At 37.2% G+C, this 12,387-nt stretch overlaps 1 pseudogene; it reads right to left on the bottom strand.

The window, feature by feature from the left end:
- Window positions 1-1,416: 1,416 nt before the first annotated feature.
- LOC121254265 lies at window positions 1,417-11,720 on the bottom strand (annotated as a pseudogene).
- Window positions 11,721-12,387: the final 667 nt, after the last annotated feature.

Genomic DNA, 12,387 nt, shown 5'->3' with positions numbered 1-12,387 from the left:
TTGCACATTGCACACCCACACCAGCACCCACACATTGGCATAAGAATGAAACATGGCCACTTCACGATAATGGAGTCAATTATTTAATGTATTCTCTCTGACACGTCACCATTTGATCCCTCAGTTCTTGAGCTCATTGGTTTTTTATTTTGATTTTGATTTTTGTTTCTCTTTCATCCCTTGATGGATACCTCTTAAGGATTTTATTTCTCTCTGAAAAAACAGTTTCATTTCATGGGACTCCATAAATCCTGATGATTATTTTATTAGTCATGAATATGTTTGATTAATTGGCTTCAAATAATAAAAAAAATATCTTTAGACTTTCCTAAGAATAAATCGTTTAAAAAAGACTATCCATCGTATACGTGGTACAGTAGTCACGAAGGCAATATAAGTAATAGCAAAATGACTTTTGTTATGATATGAAATGTTCTTTCAAATTCTCAAACACAACTCAATGCCCACATCTCAATCTTTCATTTTCCATTTTATCTTCGAAATCATCATTCTAAAGAATATATTAACGGTCATTTGAAACACAAAAGATAACCTATACCTACTAGACTAGTTTTCTTAATGCATGTGATTTTTGAGAATGTCGGGACAAACATTTGGTCCTATTGGAATTATAATGTTTTAATCATTGCTTAATACAGTTAAATTCAGACAACTTGGACTTCGTGTTTCTGTTTCTCAACATCTCGAATCTGATTCATGTATACATATGTATGTATGTATAAAATCCTGCGTATGTGCACATATACCTATGAGAAAATATATTTGTAACCGTAAATTGTATAATTGTCGCGTAATCGCTTTGAAAAAAGTGAATAAACTATGAAACCCACAGCATTTCTATTCTCTTTTATAAAATGCTGGTTTCGTATACATTTTGGTCAGTTATGCATAGAGTAATTTCACCTCAAAATATAGTACTTTTTCCACCAAGAAAGTATGTCGCTATCTCTAATCTTTTGTTTTAAGATTAAAGATCGAAAAAAGGATCATTTGCCCCAAAACCCTATTTGGCTTTTGGAACAAAATGTTCCAGTCCCCTCAAGGCTCAATATATACGTATATAGATATACATACATGCATGCATACAATGATAGAGACAGAGGCAGTGGGGGTTGGACCCGCTTGCTGCCTCAGTTTTGACATAAGAGCAGCTTTACAAAATCAGACTGACCAGTTCTACGTGGAACTGGAAAGCAGAAGGCCCAACCCCAAACAGAGAAAGAAGCTGACCTCCAAAAACAAGTGCAAAACCACACTAACCTCGGTGATGAAGAACAAGTTTCAGAGCACCCCAAGAATTGGAGCTACAAAAACTCCTTACCAACACCAGAAGCAGAAACTATGATGTTAACACTAACTGGAAAACCAAATTTACGAAGGAAAGCCGATAAAAGATTTGTAAACAATTTCGAAATTTATATATATTTTTATACGACAATCGTAAGAAATGGCCCTCCCCTCTATTTTGAGGCCTCTGTCCGTCCAACTTGCCCTCATCAAATCAACGTGGCTAGTGCAGCAAGGATACCCCTCAAAGGTGGGGCCCCCGGCTTCTCTTACAACACTTTTCTATAGTCTCCCTTCTCCCCAACTTTAAAAATCAAAATAAAAAATAAATCTCTAATGGGGGTAATATACAGGTACCTGAATGGTCCATGTCCATTGGTCCAGAACAATCATTTCTTAATTCCAATGTCAGATTGGCACTCTGACGTCTCTGACTCATTAGGTGAATTGGAAGCAGAGTAATGGTTTGAATTTGAGTCCAAGAATAGGCAAACTACAGCACAGTCATCAACCTTGGCATACGGGCACTTCAACTTCCAAGCACTAACGGCTACCTCAACCAGCACACGAGCCGCAGCAGACCGTGGGGCTGATGCTACGATGTCAACAACTTCTTTGTTTGAGAGGACATCCCAAACCTGTCAAGAAAAAAGAACCAAATGAAACATGATCTACCACTGCATACCACTCAGGCTAATTTCTTTCTTTCAGGCATATTTAGTAGAGGAAAAACCTTTCATATCCATGACACGGTTTGTGTTCTACAGACGAGAATTTTTTTTGATAGCCAAAGACAAGAAAAATGAGATCAAGTATTTTCCATAGATGAGAAAATGTAGGAAGAAAAATGTTAAATGTACTTAAGAAAAACTTACAAAAAACTTACTTCTCCACATGTTAGTTATTGATATGCGGAAAATCATAAAATTTGAAATTCAAAAAAAAATTAACAAAATCAGTCTTGCAAGTAAAAGTGTAAGTACATGTAGCACTACTCATGTAGGAAAGATTTAGGGTAATCTGCTCGTGTTCTGTGATGGGCTTCGAAGTTCAAAGTTGGGCTTAGTGTTTCAAAGGGTACAGGAGAGAGAAATTAGTGTTTCAAAGGGTACAGGAGAGAGAAACTATTTCAAGTTAGAAAAAGATAATAGAAGCATATAAATTTGTTTCAAATACAATGATGAAGCATATTTGATGTTCATATGGACCCATTTATTATAGACAAGAAATAAGAAATCTAATACAAGACTACCTCATACCCAAGAAAATAAACCCAAGTCATTTGGAAGCTCCTAAACCTAAAATGATCTAGATTTGACTCAAGTGCCAAAATAGCCTTAATTCACGAGTTATTGAAATTAATCGATCTCCTCTCATTACAGAAGTAATAATTGCATATTAACCGCTTTTACACTAAATTGGTAATGACTTAACCTTCAAAGCCGCATTAGATTGTATCCATCCATCTAATTTGGTTCATCGGCCACAAACAAGAGAGCTCTTAGCAGCCAAAACTTAAATTTAAAGCAACTTGAAATTTTTTCCATGGCTGCATCGGAAACTATGCTTTCATCACAGAGCAGATTACAGAAATAAACATGATAACAAGGACAATTTAGATGAAGACCACAGTGTAAAGTGGTATAGGGCAATCATCTAGCATATATGTAGGAGAAAAAAGAACTTGACATTAAAAAATTCTAAGAGGATATGCTCCTGACAAATATATGACATTTTGTGTTTCAAGTTTTCAACTGTCCTAGAAAAACAAAACTGTGGAAATATAGATTTATTTGACAAGTCACATTTTTTCAAGTAAACAATGCAAGCGTTTAAAACTCTTAACCTGCTAAGGAGGAAACCACAAGATTGCTAATACATAGAAACAATTTCATCCCCCCAGCTAAACAATAAAATGATGGTCACAGCACTTCCAAAATAAGGTAAACACACACACACACACACACACAAAAATATATCTAAATGTACGTATTTATGTATAGAAGGGGGGGGGGGGGGGTGGTTAATATGGGTTTGATATCCTACCCCATCTGTAGCCAATACTATAAATTCATCCTTTCCTGTCAAGCGACGATACGAAATATCAGGGACAGAGATCAAGCCAAAGTCTTTAAGGCAAAAATCTCCAAAAGCACGAGCCATTGCAAGGCCAGGGAGTTATAGTTGGGCATCCAAACTCGAGCAACCTCGGGCTCATTTTGAAGGGCAAAGATCCGTCCTTTACGTCGCCTAATCCTCTCTGCTTCCCCTAAAGAGTAAAAGAACATGACTAAATATTGGAACCATTTTCACTATTAATGTCTTAGATAATTATCCATGTATGATACTCATTGTTTAGTCTTTTACTCATATAACAAAAATGTACTTACTGTCATGAAACCATTAAGAAGCTATGAGCAGGACTCCAAAAGTCAGTTTAGAGTAGTCTGGTAACCACGTCTATGCTATTTGCATATAAACCAATAACCAATCTAAAAAGATTAAATTCACATAAACTTTAACAAATATAAATAACTTCAACAAAAGGTTATTCATATATTTATTTCCTATGCATGTACAGAAGCATAAGAATATTTCAAAATCACTTTTTGTTACCATATGTGCAACATCAGAAACATATTTCATCGATACATAAATAAGGGACTATCACTCCAATAGCTTGGAAACTTTCATCCTAATATAGGTGAGGTTTACAGACTTCGAACAACATATGACAGACTACACAAATATTTGAGTTTTGTTTGCTTGGGAAAAAAGTTGTCTTACATCCATTGCAGCCATTGATGCATCCTTGAATTTGACCTTGAAAGTTTCTTAATGAAAATCAACAATAGGAGAGCCAGTTTCCTAGAAGGGATGTGAACTCCAAACTCACTTTTCACTCAAATTGGTAAAGGCTACAGGGTGAAATGAAGATTTATAGATTTTAGTAAGCTGCGAAACCCATCCTAAAGTTCCATACTTGAAGAAAAATTTTGAATTTAGGAGAATTCATATATTCTGCTGGCATTGAAGAAAAGAACAGGAAAACAAAATTCTGAGATTTAAATATAGACCCATCCTGAAGTTGACCCCTTAATTTTTCCCCAATTCCAACATTTTCATTGAGAGCAGTGCATGGTCACTACAGCAATTGTTTAAAATCTGCAGAAGCAGGTAAATCAAGTTACACTAAAATATCAAAAGAATCAGTCAGATTGTGCATTGCTCCTGCCTTCTAAATCTTTTGAGATTCTTTATATAATTATTCCCTCAGTTTGCAGTTGAAATCTCAAGAGTATTCTCTCGTTAAAAACTCACTTGTATAATAAGATAGAAGAGAATATTATGTTTTGACTAATGTTATCTCATTGTTGTTAACCATTTTCCAAAACAAGTAAACAGCATCTTTTTCGATTGACTTCCATAAATCTCAATCTCATAGAACATTCAAAGATGCATATATTCTGTAAAAAAAATAAGCCATCAGCTATAAAATTGAGAGAGAGAGAGAGAGAGAGACTTGGAAGATCTGGTTTGAGATCCACAGTCAACTGAACCGCAATGAGAGAATCATCTTCATCTCTGGTACCCAATACAGCTCTGGAGTCCCCAATATTTGCAATAACAAGATCCTGTTTCTGTTATAAATTGATAATAATGGTTATACAAACCAAAATTTATTATCACGGTTCAAGAAAACCAAGTTGTTCCGTGCACCAATTACCTGCTTGACCAGGGTAACTGCTGTTGTCCCACTGCAATAGCAATCAATTGAAGGATGTAGTTTCAGTTCCTTATCCATAACCTTAAATGCTTTCAGAAATGATTCTCTCATTATCATAAAAATATCATTGTTATTGTCCTTATAATTAGGAGTCCTGGCTTCCTCATCAGTTGCTGTGAGTGCAATTTCTTCAGAGGCTACACTTTCCAAGGCATTACTTCTGATATCATAATGGTTACTTCTGATATTATCCTTAAGGATACTATTTAGCTGCAACTGAGCACTCAACTTCAATGGAAGACAATTTCTCACTTTCTTCGCAACCATATGGCCATGTGGACCATGGCCATCGAAAACACCACAAAATATTGTGTCTGTCTTTGAACCAAAGTTCTGAAGGGGGGAAAAAAAGAAAAGGACAATTATAAAATCAAATGCAGAGTTATCAAAGGGAGAAAATCTAGGGGGGAAACAGTAAAATATGAAGCAGAAATGAAGATTAGAATTCACTTCCAGCTATTCACCCCCAGTTTAACAATAACACGGCTCACTTTCATGGCTCACTTTGATGCAATTAACCATTTTAACAAAGACTTTTCATAACTGCCACAATTTGTTATGACAGATGTTAACTTTAGCGGGTAAGGGAAGGGAGATGTAAGGATAAAATTGACTGATGCCTTAGGAATAAAACGATTTTATTCAAACCGAACTAAAACAGGTTCTTAGACCTCCTTCCACAGAACTATTACCGAGGAAAAACAGGATTTAAGGAAATAAGTATTTATACTGTCACACCCTGTACCCAAGAGTGAACCCTTTAACCTGAAATCCACAATAATAAGAACTTAAATACACAAAGTACTCCAAAATCAAATGTATCAAAAATTCTTCCAAGTAAAATAAACTAAACATTGGCAAAATCTCTCTTAACTCAAGCAAATCTACTTATGCCATCTGCCACTTATATCACATTTCTCTTATAATCCTGTCACATGCTGTCTATTCCTTTTTTTTTTTTTATCAGTAAATAAGAATTTTATTAAAAATAGGCGAAGCCAAGTTCACGAGACATATACAAGAGCAACACCTATGCATGAGTGTCTAAAGATACAAGGAAATCATGAATGTTCATGCCAGTCTATTACAATCGACCAATGGAGTAGAGTATGAAAAAATAACATTCTACTTTGACAGTTCCTCTCCATCCATATGCACCACCATAGACATATTGGTATCATCTTCCACATAGCTGCAATTTGAGTGGTCCTTAGATGCCTTGTCAGCTGGCCAAAAAATCCACAACCCTTCATGGCATCATCCAATGGAGCCCCGCTCTAGCAAATCCATCATTCCACAAACTTATGGCTACGTCACAATGTAGTAATAAATGATCCACCGACTCCCCACTGTTCTTGCACATATAATGCCAATCCAACACAATGAGTTGGCATTTCCATAGATTATCTAAGGTTCAACCTTCCCTAATGAAGTTGTCCATACAAAAAAAAAGAAGCTTTAAGGGGGTCCTTGGTCCTCTGTTCTTCCATGGGAATGGTCTTGTAGAATGTTTCTTAAGGGACTTATAATACGACTGTACAGTAAATCTTCCCTTCTTAGACGGTGACCACTAAATTGTATTAGCTCCTCTGTTCACTCTACAATTATACACCAGATTAAATAAATTTGTAAATGTGTCAATTTCCCAGTCTTGGGCAGCTCTAAGGAATGTGATATTCCATTGGGAAGAGCCACTAGAAAGATCCATGAGTTCTGATATTGATGCCTCCTATCTTCGTGCGATGCTTATATTGTTGGATAAGCTTCCTTAAGGACTCGATCTCCACACCATAAACCAGTCCATAATTTAATTCTGGAACCATCCCAACTGCAAAACGTGTGTATCGATGGATGTTTTTCCAGCCTCTTTGAATTTGTTTCCAAAGCCCCACCCCCATGAGGTCCGCTCACCTCATTTGAGCACCATGCTCCACACAATCCACCATATTTTAAATCTATGATAACTCTCCACAAAGCTCCCATCCCCACATGGTATCTCCATAGCTACTTAACCAATAAAACCTTTGCTACCTATTCCTACTATCACAATGATCAAAATCATCTGAAAAAAAAAAAAAGATGTTGGAGATAAAGGGGTGAGTCCACTGACTCAGTAAGCAGGGAACCTATACTTGTGTATAAACATGAGCCAGTAACATAATGCATAAACAGACAGTTCTAAAAAAATATGGCAGTAGTATTTTCAAAAGCATAATAATATATAAAAAGACCTTAGGCACAAGCATAACTGAAGCAGTATCAGAAATAGAAACAGAGACTATGTTTACCCCTATGGTAGGGATGTGCATATCTGCAGTTAACCAAGCTGAACATAAATCACTATTTTGTCACCAAAGTGTGCATCAAAATAGAGGCCATGTTTACCCTCGTGACAGGGTTGTGCATTCTGTGGATAGCTAAGCAGAACATAAATCACTTTGTCATCAAAGTGATTGCACTAAGAACAGAGGCTACCATTTTCCACCTGTGGTGAGGTCAGACATCAGAGGCCACAATTTTACACCCGTCGTAAGATAAAAAATTAGAGGCCGCCATTTTACACCCATGGCAAGGTAAAAAATCAGACGCCATAGTTTTACACTCGTGGAGAGGTCAGAAATCAGAGGCCGCTATTATAACAAGTGGTGGGGCCCGTAACCAAAGCAAAACAAAATCTTATGCCTCGTTTTTCAAATACCAGACAATATTATAGCATAACAGAGTGTTGAGTAGATAAATATTATATAAGCAGATAACTTCAGATTTCATATTCACATTTTAAGCAGTAGAGGAAATAAAGTACAAAACTCATATCTACACTAGCCATAATAAAATGTCAGATGTCAAAGATTAGATACAGAGACTAGTGCAGAAAATAACCTAAATTGTTTCTGTAACAAAATATGCAGGTTCTTCACAAAATCAACCTTAGTTTAGGCAAAATCTAGCATAGGAGCACCGTATACCTGACTTTTTACCACCTCTAAATTTCCGCACTACAGTAATAAGAGAATATCAATAGCCACCTATAAAATTGGCACGTAACTTGCATTGATTTTCAATTGTACATAAATTTTTGCTTAAGCACATACTTGCAATTAAAACTTGATATACTAATGACCTATTTTTCAAAAAGCCTAAAACCATCGTAAACTTAAAATCACATTAACTCTAAACTATTGACGATAACCGTAAACCTTGTGTTCCTAAATCCAACTTCAATTTCCCAACATCCCGTCAATTGTCTTCAAAATAGTTTAACCTTTCATGGGCTCGGACCCTCATAAATCTATATAACCCATTAAACCCATAACACTTACAACAAAAACCTATAACCCATTTAAAATTACGTAGCCTGTAACATATATATGCCAGGGGCGAGAGAGAGATGTTGAGAGTTAGAGAGAGAGAGAGAGAGAGAGAGAGTGAGAGAGGGCTTAATCGAGAGAGAGTGAGACTGAGGTGGAACTGCTCGTCGTGATTAGAAAAGGCAACGGGGCAGAGATGAGTCGAGATGGCCAAAATAACTTGGTTCGGCTATGTGGTGGTGCTCTTCTGAGTAGTGCAACATGGCGTTATGGTGCAAAGGCTTGTTGGCCCCAACAGTGGTCTTGTGGTTGCTGGTTTGTGTGGTACCACAATGTGGGAGAGAATGGCTTGGATGCTTTGTTTTAATTAGAGAAAATATGGGGTACAATGGTGGTTGCCATGGCTCTCGGATGGTAGTTAGGTGACTGTGCTGGTGTGTGGGTCAACATAAAATGTGGAGTTGGGCAGTTTATGAAGGTGCAATGTTGTGGGTGACATGGGCTGGGCAGTTAGTTGATCTGGTTTGACATAAGAGAATGTTTTGGCTTAAGGTATCTTGGTGCAGGGCTTACGGTTTTGTGGTGATGGAAGCTTGAAAGCGGAAGGCTTGCTCAGAGCCAGATTTCCTTAGATGCTGTTGTTTCGTGTGATAGAGATTGAAGGGAGGTGGTTGCTGCCGGCAGTGGGTGGCTCGTGGTGGTTTGGGTGTTGGGGAGGTATTGTCGTGTGGTGTTGTTGTGTATGGAGGGGACAATGTCTGTGGAAGGTTGGTGGCTTGAGGAGGAACGACTATGCAGAGGTTTTGCACCATGTAGGGTAGCGGCTTGAAGAGAGTGAGTTTGAGAATATATGTATACATACAGAAACCCTAGCTGTACAAGGGAGAAAGAAGATTCCACATGCATGGGTCTCATGGGTTGGGTCCGGTCCATTTCATGGGCTTGACCCATGGGTCCTAGGACTTTTTATTGGGTTCTTATTAGGCTCTAACAAATGGGTTGGCCCATTTTAAGGGTCCAACTAATTTCTAGGGCTTGCCTATAATTTCATGGGCTTAGTCACTTAACAGCCCTAACGGGCTAATTCCAAAATGAGCCCAACTTGCCCAATAAATAGTTTTGGGCTTTAAATAATTTCTTGGGTCCAATATCAATTAAATAGGGCCCATTTGGCCCATAAATATTAAATGGGCTTTAACCTAATTATTGAGCACAAATAAAAATCCCATAATAAATTTTTGGATCTGTAGCCTATTCAAAATTATCCAATAACCCTAAATTGGGCTTCCCAAATATTGGCCCATTAATACTAATTTAGGCCCCATAGTATTATCCATGTTCCATCTCTAGAAATATTGAACCGGGTCTTTACATATATGGTCAGGAAATTCCTGCAAAGAACATATACCATCTAGGCACAAACATAAATCACAACAAAGATGAGAACTCCAGCGACAGAACATTTTAGATAACCTACCTTACCTAGCCATCTAGCTGTGTTTTTGCAGAACTCTGTTTACAGAATACATTAGGATGATCATCCTACTAAATTATTCCGCTCTACTTCAGCTAGAATCCTGCCATTGAAACTGGCTGACAAAATGAGGGGACAGACTAACCTAGAATAGAGTGGTTGACAATAAACTAAAAGCAAAATGAATTGGACAGCTACAAAAGTGACAACAAGAGATTAATTATCCATGATATAGTAGTTAGTGGTGTATATTCACAGACAATACAAAAAGATACAGCTATGGATGGAGTAGTTGGTGCAACAAAAACTGTATTGGGAATCCCAGAATGCTGCAATAGGTAATTTTCATATTTTCATCAATGATGGATTTGTCCCCATTCTAGGCATATATCCAAATTCTTGCTACTTCATATATGTCCTAAGTTTAAACAATCAAGAGAAATCTAACTGTATGAACTAGAAAGCAGTTTTACTTAAGAAAAGAGCATCAATAATTAAAACCGAAAAAACCCTACAGGGGGAATCAAACGGACTAACCTCCCAAACAATCATAGCATCTTGGTTGATCCCCTTCTTGCCTTGCTTACTAAACAACGATGCAACCTCACTGGAGCCATTCAAGAACAACCGCTCTGGAACTCTATGCAGCCACAGCTCCAGCTTGGTATCAAAGGAGGTGTCCTTCCTCATCTTCTTCCTTGAATTCACGCTCTTGTTGCCGGAGCCCACATCCGAAGCAGATGTGGATGCCGTCACTGCTGCTGCTGCTGCTGCCAAAGCATAAGGGAGTGCGCGGGCGCTGGCCACGTCCCCCGAGAGACACGACCCCATCCCTAGGGCTCTGACGATGTTCAGAAAGCATTCCAGTCCCACCAAACACTCAGAGCCCCCTATTTCTACAAACTGATCCGTCGCAAACCCCTCCGTGTTGGTGCTTACCGCTGCTTTCTGCCTTTTCCTCAAGGCCAAATTATCGATAGCCTATCACAACACAGTGCAAACGTTGAATATATAGCAAAACCAGCTGAATCCGATTCCACGGACAAAACATTCTTGGGGGCATAATTAATCGGTTCTACCAAATTCAATATTCAATCCCAATACCATTTGATCGAATATACAATTTTTTTTTATCAGTAAAGAACATATATACGCATAATTACTAAGAAAGAAATATGAACTTGCATATGAAACCGAGAGAAGACAACAAGGGGGAGAGAGAGAGAGAGAGAGAGAGAGAGAGAATAGAGAAGGGAAAATAAGCATACCAGGGTGGCGAAATAGGTGTTCGACGAAGAGCCTCTGCTTTTGGTTCTGTTTCTACAAAACGCGGAAGAAGTGCATTAACCGGGAAGACACCTAGAGAGGAGGACCGCGGTTGAAACGAGAGGCAGAGGCAGAGGCAGAGGCAGAGAGGCGACTGACTGGGTTTGGGATGGAATTGCAAAGGAAGAAAAATGCAAAGGAAGTGCATATAAGGGTTGACTGGCAGAGATTCGATCAGATATAGAGGCAAAATCTGGATCACAAAGACATGAATCCTCGAAAATCGCCAGTCATTTCATATATAATATCAATATCTATATAATAATTTCTATGGTGGTCTCTGCTTCATGTTGGTCCTTTCAGCCTATCATTATCCCTAAATTTACGCCTCTTCTTAGATTCATCCATCCATTTATTTTCTCTGTTCCCTAACATAAGTCGGATATTTATTTATTTCAATAGCCTAAAGCTACCGTTACAGCAGGCTACGTCACGGACATCTTCCCCCATGCTAAGAATGGTCACTGATGGGAATCAAGATTCGGGATGGGTTGGGACCGTTGGGTGGCGGTTGACCAACACCCGGCTTGTCAATAACAGGCGGTCAATTACAGGGGCCCGGGGGGCTGGTGGATGGATATTGAAAAGAATAATGATAGATTTATTATTATCTATTTATTATTTTTTTTGTATTTAGTTTTTTTTTTAATTTTTAATTTTATTTAATAATTAAAGAAGTGAGTATTAGTAAAGTTATATATTTTTTAATTTTTTCTTAATGATTAAGGATGTTAAAAAAATACTTAAAAGAAAATGATAAAAAAATAAAAAAACTTTAAATACATTTGAATAGTAGATGAGTAGTAATAGAGTAGTAAGCCTATCACTACCCCATAATATATTTAAATATTTAAAAAAAATAAAAACAAATATACAATATATTAAAAATTATCTTTTTAATCATCAAGCAAAAAAATTTTAAAAAAATAAATACACAAACAATCAAAATGATTGAATAAAGTAAGAAGACAAATTAACATTTTCCATTGAAAATTTTTAACTAGACAGGCATGCAGAATATATAATATTTTATTCTGATATACATATATACATATAATAATTAATGTGCAAATAAGTAAATAAGTAAAAATACTTCGTCAAAATACTCAAAATAGAAGGAGACTAGATGAGTGGATTCCATAGGGACCAGATAAAGCGTAATTAAAGTGCAAATAAGTAAATAA

Source organism: Juglans microcarpa x Juglans regia, chromosome 1D (assembly GCF_004785595.1).
Source record: "Juglans microcarpa x Juglans regia isolate MS1-56 chromosome 1D, Jm3101_v1.0, whole genome shotgun sequence".
Classification (NCBI taxonomy): Eukaryota; Viridiplantae; Streptophyta; class Magnoliopsida; order Fagales; family Juglandaceae; genus Juglans; species Juglans microcarpa x Juglans regia.
The sequence above is the reverse complement of the archived record's forward strand: the minus strand, read 5'-3'. Positions and strand labels throughout refer to the sequence as shown.